At 35.3% G+C, this 12933-nt stretch overlaps 1 long non-coding RNA gene across 2 annotated transcripts; it reads right to left on the reverse strand.

The window, feature by feature from the left end:
- Positions 1-7698: 7698 nt before the first annotated feature.
- On the reverse strand, positions 7699-11324 carry LOC147494078 (uncharacterized). Of its 2 annotated transcripts, XR_015198815.1 has the most exons (4): positions 10562-11324; positions 9487-9769; positions 8696-8846; positions 7699-7796 (listed from the first exon to the last, which is right to left on the reverse strand). It is a non-coding gene; the product is annotated as an uncharacterized LOC147494078 (long non-coding RNA). The 2 variants fall into 2 exon arrangements; XR_015198814.1 differs by lacking the exon at positions 10562-11324 and having other exon boundaries at positions 9487-10398.
- Positions 11325-12933: the final 1609 nt, after the last annotated feature.

The following is a 12933-nucleotide window of genomic DNA, read 5'->3' on the forward strand; positions in this document are numbered from 1 at the left end:
ACCATGAAATGACATTTTTCCCAATTAAGAACAAGGTTTTTCTCTTCACAATGTGTAAAGACTTTTTCAAGATTTGATAGACAACTATCAAAAAAATCTCCATATATGGAGAAGTCGTCCATGAACACTTCCATAAAACGTTCAACCATATCACTGAAAATGTGAAGCATGCAGCGTTGGAAAGTACCAGGTGCATTGCAAAGGCCGAAAGGCATTCGTTTATATGCAAATGTACCAAATGGACAGGTGAACGTGGTCTTTTCTTGATCAGCAAGGTCTATGACTATCTGAAAATAACCTGAATAACCATCAAGAAAATAGTAATATGCATGACCGGCTAAGCGTTCGAGCATCTGATCGATGAATGGAAGTGGAAAGTGATCCTTACAAGTGACGGCATTAAGTTTGCGATAGTCAATACATATTCGCCATTTCACTGGGATACGAACGGAAATGCATTCATCTTTATCATTTCGCACAATTGTAATGCCAGATTTCTTGGGAACAACGTGTATTGGACTCACCCAAACACTATCAGAGATAGGGTAAATAATACCCGCATCGAGTAATTTTAAAACTTCATCTCGTACCACATCTTTCATGGTAGGGTTTAGGCGACGCTGCGGTTCACGCGACGTCTTAGCATTTTCTTCAAGGTGTATGGGATGGGTGCACACAGTAGGCTCAATGTCTTTAATGTCATCGAGGGACCATCCAATAGCAGAACGATGTTGTTGAATGACATTAATTAAACGAGCTTCCTGATTGTCAGTTAATTGTGAAGAAATGATAACTGGGTGACGACCATTTGGATCAAGCTGTACGTATTTTAATTCTGAAGGAAGAGGTTTTAAATCAGGGGTGGGCGGAGTGGGTATTAAAGATTCTTGAGGAAAGTCATCATCCATGCAGTAAACAGATTGATGTTCATCCAAGTTACTGGACATCACAGTTGTAGGGTCAAATAATGGTATTGACTCTAATAACTCATTTAGTTTTTATGTATAATCATCGTCCTCAAACTCGGATTCGCTAAAGGAAAGAAATTGGTACACTTCATCTTCTGGAAACGAGTTTGTTAAATACTCTTACGGAATGTTGTCAACCCTGTTCACCTCACCATCAATGTCAGGCTCTGGAATTTGTTTCATCAACTTGAACACATTTACCTCTACCGATAGATTTCCGAAGGACATGGTCATTGAACCATCCCTACAGTTAATAAGAGCATTAGCAGTTGCTAGGAACGGACGTCCTAAGATGATAGGAATGGAATCACATGCAACTTCTGTATCCAAAATAACAAAGTCTACAGGATAGAAAAAGTCTTGGACTTTTACAAGGACGTTTTCCACAATTTCTTTTGGATACTTAATAGAACGATCGGCTAACTGTAGAGTCATGGTGGTAGGTTTGAGCTCAAGAAAACCTAGTTGTTTAAATAAGTAATACGAAAGTAAGTTCACACTAGCTCCTAGGTCTAGTAGCGCAGTAGCCGTATATTTGTCACCTAAGGTGCATGGAACCGTTGGTCTACCAGGGTCTTTGTATTTGACAATACCATTATGTTCTGTGATGGATGGAAACTGTTCTGTGAGGAACGCTTGTTGAGGAACATTAGTTCTCCTTTTTGTGGTGCACATATCCTTCAGAAATTTTGCATGTTTTGGTAATAGTTTTAAGGCATCAAGAAAAGGTAAGTTGATCGTCAAATTTTTAAAAGTCTCTCGAATTTCAGCAAAATTCTCATCAAGTTTATTCTTTGCCAAGCGTGTAGGAAACGGTGCCTTAGGGCGGAATTTGGAAAAGGGGTGTTCTTGCTTATTTCCTAAATTCTGAGATGTTGACTTTGTTTGATCTGGTGAATCGTCCGTAGGTTCATTATTAGAAATAGATTCATTGGAACCTTCGGATTCCTTTGGTTGATCATCTGGTATACGTATTTGATTGTCTACCGTTTTTGCAGATCGTAGAGTAGTGATTGCATGCACCTCACCTTGATTGGAGGTGCTTGTACCAAGTGCATTAGTAAGTTCAAAGGCTGTGTTTGCTGGTTTAGGGTTTAGAACTGCTTGTCCAGGAAACACACCTTTCTGACTCTTTTCTTGCGCCAATTGTTGAAGTGATTGTTGGATAGACGTTAAAATTTGAGACTGTTGGTTCATGTAAGCTAAAAAAGTCTCGTTTGTCCTATCCGAAATGGGTTGCGTAGGTTGTGCAACAGGTAGTAGTTCACGATTATTGCTGAGAAGTTGTTGATTATAGTTGGGATCTAGATTAGCTGGAACAAGGCTGCGGTTGGTTTGATAGTTACCATTGGAATTATTTTGAAATTGACCTTGTTGGTATTGTTGATTATTTCCTTGGCGGTATGGAATAAAGTTGTTGGTTGGTCGAACAGGTGGATTAGCGAAACCTGGAGGAGCCCCCATTTGTTGGTTATTTTCGCGCCAAGCGAAGTTCGGATGTTGTCTCCACGGTGCATTGGGAATAATGAAAGCACATGCCTCCTCCGACTGTTAAGAAGGGGAGGCATATAACAAGGGACAATAAACATCAGGATGGTTAGGACTGAGACAAAGAACACATGGGGATGTGTCAACGTTCAGGACCTGTTTTGGTATTTGATCGTTTACTTGAACTGCAAGGGCATCTACTTTTTTAGTTAGGGATTCTATCAAAATTTTTAATTCGGGATCGGGTTTTACTTCAAAAATAGATGTGGCTTTTGTAACATTGTCGTTTGATGACCTAGACGACTCAGTGTTACCCCAGTGTGTACCTTTTTTCGCTTGTTTTTCAAGAAAAGTATATGCTTCAGTAGCTCCTTTGTCCATGAAGCAACCGCCGTTCATTATATCAAGAGTTTCTTTTTGATGATCAGAAAGACCATTAAAGAATGAATGAACAAGGACAGGTTTGTCCAGTTGGTGATAAGGACATTCTAACGAAGATCGATAAAAGCGACTCCATGCTTCCGTAAAAGGATTCATGAGGATTTTGACGAAAAGAATTGAATTTTTGAAGCATTTCGGTTGTTTTCTTCGAGTGTAAAAACTGAAGCATGAACACTTGAACTAGTTTATTCCATGTGTCTATGGATTTGTGGCTGTTGTCCTGCTAGCCAAATTGACGTTTTTTCCGCTAAAGTGAATGGAAACAGTCGAAGCAAGAGTTGTTCCTTAGAGACTGCTGGATGGTGAAATGTTGTTGCCACTTGTTGAAGCCTACGAAGATGATTGTAAGGTTTTTCGCGCTCCAAACCATGATATATAGGTAACAAACTAAAAACGTTTGGTGGGATACGAAAATCACCGACAATGTCCTCAAGTTTGATGCAGGAAGAAGGTCCTTCCTGTAATGCAGTATAGAAGTCCGAGAGGGGCTTCTCAGCTGGTGGAGGATCGTCGGCCATAACGACAGAAGTTATTGGCGACGAAGGATCGTGATTAAGGTAATTAACAGAAGAAGAACAATTTTTAGGTGAGAACTTACGCAATTGCTTATCGTATTTTTTTCAGCGATAGGTATGTTCAATTTCTTTAGTGGAACTAGACCTTAATCTCATGCAAGCCTAAAATTAGATCTAACTTACAGAAGGAATTTAGTAGGACTCGAATTTTATTATTATCTTAAGCATTAGAGTTGAAGAACATATGCCTAAGCTGCTGCTAACGTAGCAGTGAAGCTAGGAATACGTGTGCATAAACCAACAGCCAGGTCACAAGAGAGATATGAGGGAGGCTTTCCGTGCAAGCACGGTTCTAATTAAGTAACCTCAATCTTTCAAGTTTCCTAGACACCATTGGAATATGATTAAGATTTATGGAATTAAAATTTATGCAAAGGCGGTATTAATTTTAATTTAATTTGTTTTTTAATTATTAATTATTATTTTATTATTATTTTTTTTAACTTTTTTTTTTATTATTATTATTTTTTTTTAAGATTTATGCAAGGGTTAAAATACAAACATGCAAATACGATCTACCCATACAATACTATGTACGATAGCATGTGAAGATACTCTACTCATACGTATAGCTATACGAATAGGCAAACTTGTGTCATCGATAAATACTTCCATATGCTGGGCAAATATACATCAAGATAATAATGTATATGTACGCTAATTTGTAAATCGATATTACGTAAACATATATCAACAGTAACAGGCAAATTTGAATCACTCATACGTATCTAAATACATTAGCATGTGAATATAGTATACATACGCAGATAAATACGACAAAACTAAACATGCAAAGTATTATACATAAACTAAAATACGACTCTTGTATTGCATAATAATTCGATTTCGACAATACTCATTGAGATTGCGAGTGTCATATAAAGAGAAGCTTTATCCCGTAGGGTTTAGAAACAACTTACCCAACTCAGATTTTAACCCTCGTTGGAATGTTCTCCTCTTTCTTGACAAAATCGACTTATTAGACAATACCGTGTACGTTTACGTAGAGAAATACTAAACATGCAATAATAGGCACTTATACATATAAATATAGATAACCATGCAAAACAGTACCATTGGTATGGACATATACATTAATATGCAATTCATACCCACTTAATTGCATATAAATATTTACGGGCGTATTAATATGATTCATGCATATTTCTAGCCTAAGACGTAAATAATAATCCATAAACTAATTTATAATAACTACGTACATGGCATTCATGCAATAATAAATAAATAAAAACAGTAAAACGTTGGAACCTGTAGCTTCCCGCTAAACCGCCAAAGAGTGAAACAGACGTTTCAATCGTCGACGTGATTAATCCCAATAGATATTCGAAATTTTTAGGTACTGGTTTAGAGAGTTAGGCTTGGATATGGATCAGGGTGTATCAGTGAATACTGGAGGTTGAACAGGAGAAGCAAACAAGGAAATACACCCGCGGACGCGGACTATACCTGCGGACGCGAGTCTTTCCACGCGCACGCATATCAAATATGCCACAATTAGTTCAAATTTTCACAGAAGTCTTATAATTGCCTGAAGTATACTTTCCCAGTCCTAACTTTTGGTACCTGGAAGTGCAACAAAAAATCCGTGAGCGAACAGGTCTATTGCGAGACAAAAAAAACGAAATTTAACAAAAAACGTAAAAACGAAACTAAAAGGAAGAAAGGAAGAGAGTGGGGGTTCCCCCTTGATGCAACTTCCAATCTGTAGCACAAGTCCTATGGCTTTTAAACAGCAGCGGCGCCATTTTGATATTAGCTTTTTCTATGTCTTTAGAGATTTGATTCTCTAATTTGATGCAAAAGCGAACTCAAAGTTCCTTACTCACGATTTTCGTATCGTAAAGTGGAAGTAAGGATCGAACCAACCTAAAGGTTAGGACAACTACAACTTGGTTGCTACTCTTAGGGAACTAGTGAGTAAGTTTATATTAATACTAGGTTTATTTCCTAAACATTAAAGAAAAACATTAAGATTCGAAATATGAAACTAAGACAAAATACAATTTAACAAAGAAAAGGTGGAGAGCTAATCATCCTCATGTGAAAATAACACTTAGTTGTTGATTTGAAAAGGTTCATTTGATTCTTCCTAGACTCATAGACAAGCCCTAATAGAAGAAAACTTGATCCCTAACATGTATGGCTCATTTCTAAACTCATACATGTTAGCAATTGGAATCAAGTGATGACTTATCTCTAAGCTCATTACTTGATTCCTAACTAGACACTACACCAACTATCATTTTGGGATAGTATGTAGGTCTAGTTGTTCTTCCTAACAACCTACCAAGCCAACAACAATTATTTTCCCTCACATGAGTTGGATTAACTCCCCAAAAGGGAAGTTAGCTCATGATCCTTGGGATGATGAATTACAAGCTAGAAGAACAAAAGAGAGAGAAAGAAGAAGAAAAAAAACTAACTAAACTCACTTGCTTTTTATTTATTTCCTAGAAGAAAACCAAGGTTTCCTCCATTAAAATTATTACAAGCTTTCTTACAAAACTAAAAACTAAAAACTAAGAATGACTAAGGAACTAAAATAATACAAGGTAAGGAAAAGAAGTCAAGGAAGTAAATGGAGTCCCCCTTGTTTGTTTTTTCTTCTTCATTTGAAAGACATCTCATTTCCTCCCATGTGAAACATCAAACCACATTTACTTCATTTTTATCCACCACATTAAAACAAAGTGACACCTTGCCTTTTTTTCACTATTAACACCTAATCTAATTAATTACATGCAAGGTGTCAACTTTGCACCAATAATTTGTCATTTTTGTCTTGACATGCTCCATGATTGATGACTCATCCAATCTTACGGGCCCGTATAGTGGGTCCTGTAATGCGATCGATGGCGGTCCGGTATTTGGGCAATTTTACAACTTCCGCCTATGCGTAGAGTTCATCATACGATTGTGCGAGCAGCTCACTTGTCGCATTGGAGTCCCGGGTTCAAGAGGTAGGAGCTTCGGAAGTTTGATGCTTCTGTGCGGATTTGGAAGAATTCATATACATGTCATTTCTCGTGCTTTATTTCAGGTTTAAACCATATTTCCATGTTTACTACGAATACCTGCAAAAGTATGAAAACATATTTATTTCATGATTATTAAACACATAGTTAACCAAATTTATATGTCTCAACGGGGTTTCATAATACACTTTTGGGTGCTTATCAAATGATATGTTTCTCAACTTGGCACCATCAAAATCATTGGTTAAACACTGAAATTTGTTCTTAGGTAGGTTCTAATACTAAAATCAACATCCTCAAATAAGCTTTTCTTTTCATCAAACAATACATTATAAACATTACCTCAAATTCGGCTAACTGGTACCTACTTAGGATTCTACAGGGCAGTTAAGGATCATATTGCCAATATAGAGCTACTGAAACAAACTATGACACAAACCACACACACCATAAACACTTGGAAGTATTAATCATAATATCATTTCATTTCAAGTCAAATAAATTTAAGATATGGCGAGCTCCACTCGAGCAATATAACCCAAACAATGGCAAAAAAGAATAACTCCGAATAACGGTTTTCCCTTGTAGCAAGGAGTGATGCTGGTATAGGCATGGCAGGTATGAGTGTATGACCCTCAAGACACAAATGTATAATACCTACACACTTTATCTCTTCTAATTACAAAATGTGATTATGTGATTATGTGATCATGATTAATAACTAATCATGTAATCATACTACAAATGGAACTTTTTATTATATACCGAAGAAGTGTTTAGTATAAGTTTCAAGCAAAAACAGTTTTCTGTAGTTAAAGTAATTTGGAGGATACTCTCAAACCTGCCTAACATCATCTGGGTTCGTTTAACTGCTAAATGGCTTCACATATTGCAGTGACCTCTCAAAAACTCTCCAGAGAGGAATCAAATTCAAGTTAAGCTCGCAAGGTTGTTCAAATAGTAAGCTAAATATGAGAGAGAGCTTACTGAGAAACTTGATTCATGGGATCATCAGACATCTGGTGAAGTTGTTCGTACTTACGATCAAGGATAAAAGCCACTTCCCAATTCATTAACCATTTGACCTTGAGAAATTCTAAAAGAAATATCAAATTGGTAAAATAAAACTCAACGTACCCAAATCAATTCAATATATATATATATATATATATATATATATATATATAATATATATATATATATATATATATATCTATATATATAACATCTAAAGTTAGTGCAACTCAACTTCATGGAACCTCCAAGGCTTGCTTCGCTTGGTTTTAGTTCTTCGGGTGAAAGCCAGAAACACTTGTCCTCCATAGTCCCTAATAATTCCCCCAAAACCATCACTACTACGTGTTATCAAGCCACCTGAATTTAGCTTTTATAGGTTTGATCCATTCTGATTATATGTATACAATCCAAGCTTCGTTATGTAGCAAGCCTTTACTACTTACTCAATCTAGAACTTTTTTAAGCTGCCTTCGAAGGCACTCTTCCTTAGCATGCAGTATCTTTTAATTTGTTTCACATGTTATAAAACCAACTGAATGAAATAAAATATAATTAACCAGCAACATGTGAAATAAACTTTCCAAAAACATTTACAATCAATTGTTGCTAAAATAAACTAAATGTTATGATTACAAATTCAGATACCATAACGGCATTGAAATAATAAGAATATATGCCTTTATTTTTGTAGTTTCTTGCTTTCACACTTAAGTTCAACACAAAGGAGAGGAAGTAAATAGAAGTCAAAGATGCTCAAACCAAACCAAAAATCTGAAAAAACGGGAATGAAATAAATTAGGGAAAAGTTACATATGTATGAAATATATGTTAGTCCACTGTCACATTGACCATCTAAAAGCGTAGGGATATAATTCATTGAAAGGTGGATTGTAATTCATCCGATATATATATATATATATATATTATAAAGTAGAGAAGGCTGTTTTTTTAGATTTGTCTAGATATCCATGAATACCTGAATATATAAAATCGTGCATACTTTTCAATTTGGGTATTAATCAATGATATGCTTTACTGAAAGCATATACAACCAAGTCAAGTAGAAATGCTTGTATGAAGTAGCTTGGGAAGATAATCAAGAATCAACAATTAAAATACACCTTTTCAGACACATGAAAATTAAAGTAGCCTACCACCAAATCACATGAATTTTTGAAAACATGAAAAATAAAAATAAAAAAAAATGTACCTGGTCTAGCTAGAGTTTGGTCCTCACGTTTTGCCTCATCTATAGCAAGCCTAGTGTACAAACATTGAGCTCCTCAAAAATTCTTCAACATAATTGATTTCTTCTTGTGCTTGCCAATCACTTTTCTAGCTTGTTCCAATTTCTTCAAATCCTAATAAAAGAAAATTAAGTGATTAAATGACTAACAAAAAAAAGTTTCATAAAAAGATGTTTGTAACATTTGAACCAAATAGTTGAATTGCAAACTTAGAAAAAAAAAATGGCTAATTCCAACTATTAAGTAAAATTTTCACAATTTGAGAAGTAGGCATAATCTGTTTGATGGTAGTTGAATGTTGTGCCTTTTATTAGTTAAAAGTTAGAACTCCTTATAACTAAGAATTGTGGTGGTGTTGGCTATATATGGCTGTTGCATAACGGTAATGCCACTTTCTAAACCTAACCCTTGATTTCACTTGGCCACTTGCTACTGATACATTTAGTTTTCCACCTTCTCTATTCCAAAATATTCTCTTAAATTGACTTAGAATTTCTAACAAACCAACCTGTTCTGAGTCGGGAATTAAGTTTCTTAATACTGTGCAAGCACATTATGGTGATAATGAAGCCTATTGTGCCCATTAGGTCGTAGAGACCTAATTATACCACCTAATTAATTAATACACACCCACCTAATTATACATACTATATTTACACAAAACTTCAAATAACACACCCATTTCTAGAGCTAATGATCAATCCACCATATAGATCATCGATACAAAGAAAGGAAATCGAGAAATAGACATCACCTTGAAGAATTAGGGCTTGCCAAGTAGGCTTATATCTATATAACGCGTGTAGCAACATCGAGCATACATAAGAGAAAATCTTGTCACACTACTACATCATCGAATCAAAAGTCAAATAAAAGGATTATATAAATGAAATAGAGTGAAAACGCAATAAAAGAAAGATAACATGATAGTGGTTGTATACAACACCTTGAAGGCAGCAACATAAACAACATGGTCATAGAACGATCCCGGAGCTATAGACAACAACTTTAATGTTATAATGTTTCTTCTTCCCCTGCTGCAATGTCACATTGTTATATAACTTCAAAGTCACATTTTACCTTCATGTATGATACTCTATCTAGATTATCATTGACCACTAAGACACTAATCCTTAAACCATTTCGATGCTTTGGTATGTCACTTTCCTAAACCTGTACATGAATTAAACTCTAACTCATACTGAATAGTACATATTGTAACATGACTAAAAATTTCCAAAAATATCAAAACAAACACCTACATTACAACAAATTAAGTAATAATTATCAATATAAATTTGTCTTAAATCCAATATTCAAACAAAATTATAGCTTCTCTAAAATTCCAACAAAAAAAACTCAATCCCTTTATGCCATTGCTGATTCCAAACACAGGTCAGTTCATGTAATACAACCACATGCAAATTAAAACTGAAATTGAAGATTGTGAAAAAAAAATAAAAAATAAAAATAAAAATTGTTAATTGTTTGAACTGACTAGAAGGACATTGGTGCCTTTTTCTTCGTTGTATTATAACGGAAGCCACAATTGTTTTCAAAGCATTGTGTCCAACATCCCATCAAAATGCAAACATTTACAATATAACTTGCAAAGTAAAATGCCTAGATACTTTGATTGCTGATCTTCTTCTTTTTTTTTTTTTTTTTTTTTTTCCAGTTAGAAGAATTCATTAAGCAACTCGAGATGTAAACTAAACATCCAATCAAAACCATTAGAAAACGCTAATAAAAATTAATGTGATTACAAATAAATGCCAAATTACAACTAAGTCATAAACGATAAACAACTCAGAGATATAAAATCATACCTTTCTTCTTCTTCCAAGAAGTAACTTGGTAGAGTATATTGCACATGCCCTTAGCATGTCTGGCTGTTACTGATTGTGAGAGTAAAATTTGTTAGAAAAATGGATTTGCACAAATCCATTGAGATATGAATGAGTAATTTGTCTCCCAAGTTATCCCATATTGAGATGAAATGGGTTTCTCTTGAAACAGTACGTAAAGTGAGAAAAAACCTTTTTGAAATGGTGCACTGCCGAAAAGGTGCGACCTTTCGAAATATGCACTGGTTCGAAACAGTGCATCATGCCGAAAAGGTGTGACCTTTCAAAATAGGCACTGGTTCTAAACATTGTTTTATGCCGAAATAGTGTGTCCTTTCGAAACATGTGACTTTTCAAAGAGTTGCTTACTTTTTCCCAATAGTCACTGTGTTGTTTTGAAAAGGCACTACTCACCTATAAATAGTGGATGAATTTGGAGAGAAAGACATACCATATCACACAGAGTTCTGATCTTTCTTTTCTCCCTCTATTCTTAGTCAAATACTATGTTGTGTTCGCTGAGTCTATAGAATTGAAGTGCTAGCTTTCTATAGAAGGAAATCCGTTCTATCCTGGGAGATAGTTTCCTATCATCTTTCAAGCATCGTGAGGGGGGAAATATGTCTTAAGGACATAGTCTTGGCGCCATATGGTTTGGGTTTAAACAAAGATGGTTCATTGAACATGGGTGGAATTAAAGTGAACTTGATGAAAAGGTGTGACTGTTTGAAAAGGCAAACACTTGGAAAGCAGAACCAAGATATTTCGAACAAGACACCGGCCTGTTGGTAAGATAAGGTTCAAAACTTGGAGTTTTTGTGACTCTTTGTGAACATAACCAATAACCAACAGAAGTACTAAATGGTTGACTATTCAGTCTTGTGAATGTCAACATACTTGTAAGCAAAATTGACGTCTTAGAAGTGTTTTCGACACTATATGAATGATATGTACGTGACATTCTTTAACAAGACGCCTCACTTGAAAAACATATATCTAAATGGTTTTCCAATTTATTAACTTTGTCATGAGAAATTGAAAAATGTGGGGGATTATGTATCTTCTTGAATTAATCAATTCAAAATTGGAAATTTGTTGAAGCATTACTCAAAAGACATCAAATGTGGTGTTTTACTCTAGGAGAAATGCATAAATTTCAAGGAAATCCTCATAGCAAACGTGCATAGCAAGGTTCACTATGGAATTAGAATTCATAGCATTGGACAAGGTTGTAGAAGAAGTTGAGTGACTTCGAAATTTCTTAGAGGGTATTCCAAAACTGGGCTAAACCTGTGCCAGCAATGTGTATACATTGTGACACCAATCTGCTATTGGTAGAGCATAAAGTAGCATGTATAACGGGAAGTCTCGACACATACGTCGTAGACATAACACTGTTAGATAATTGCTCTTAAATGGAGTTATCTCAATTGACTATATAAGGTCAAAAGATAACATTGCGGATCCGCTTACAAAAGGTTTAACAAGAGAGCAAGTGAAAAGATTATCAAGGGGAATGGGCTTAAAGCTTTTGAGATAATCAACCAAGAGTCCTTATAATGGAAAAACCAACCTAGTTGATTGGAGATCCCAAGATCTAGGTTCAAAGGGCCAACTGAATTATTTCTGTGACTCAATTAGCACTGGAGAGTAATAATATACTATAACCCATTTCTATATAAGACAGTGCATATCTGCCGCAAGAACCAGGATAAGTCAAGCTTTTAATGATTTACTATATCTTGGAAAGTTATGTTATCCAAGTGGAGTATTGCAGGATACTCTTTATAGAAATCACCTATATTAATGCGAAGTGGGGCCACTTTTATGAGAATTTTAAGGCAAATGTCTCAAAAGTACTATGTGAAACCAAGAAGTGTTCAAGGCTAAAATTAACACAAACGTGAGAACCAACAGTATTCGAGGAGGTACTGCGTGAAGATGATTGTCTAGGTTTATACAAACGGCTGACAGTTCAAAGACATTAATTGAAGTCTACTTATTGTCCAATTAAATCCGATCGTCTTTCACTAAGGCAAGTTCAAGGCCTCCCATGCTACTTGACCTGATGCGGTATCTTTTCATTTGTAAAAGAACAGAAATCCGATGTTTATGATAGAAGAAGCCAAATTTTCATTCATATGGGGGATTGTTAGAAAAATGGATTTGCACAAATCCATTGAGATATGAATGAGTAATTTGTCTCCCAAGTTATCCTACATTGAGATGAAATGGGTTTATCTTGAAACAGTACGTAAAGTGAGAAAAAACCTTTTCGAAATGGTGCACTGGTTCGAAACAATGCATTATGCCAAAAATGTGCAACCTTTTGAAATATGCACTGGTTCGAAACA

This window comes from Coptis chinensis, chromosome 6 (assembly GCF_015680905.1).
Source record: "Coptis chinensis isolate HL-2020 chromosome 6, ASM1568090v1, whole genome shotgun sequence".
NCBI lineage: Eukaryota > Viridiplantae > Streptophyta > Magnoliopsida > Ranunculales > Ranunculaceae > Coptis > Coptis chinensis.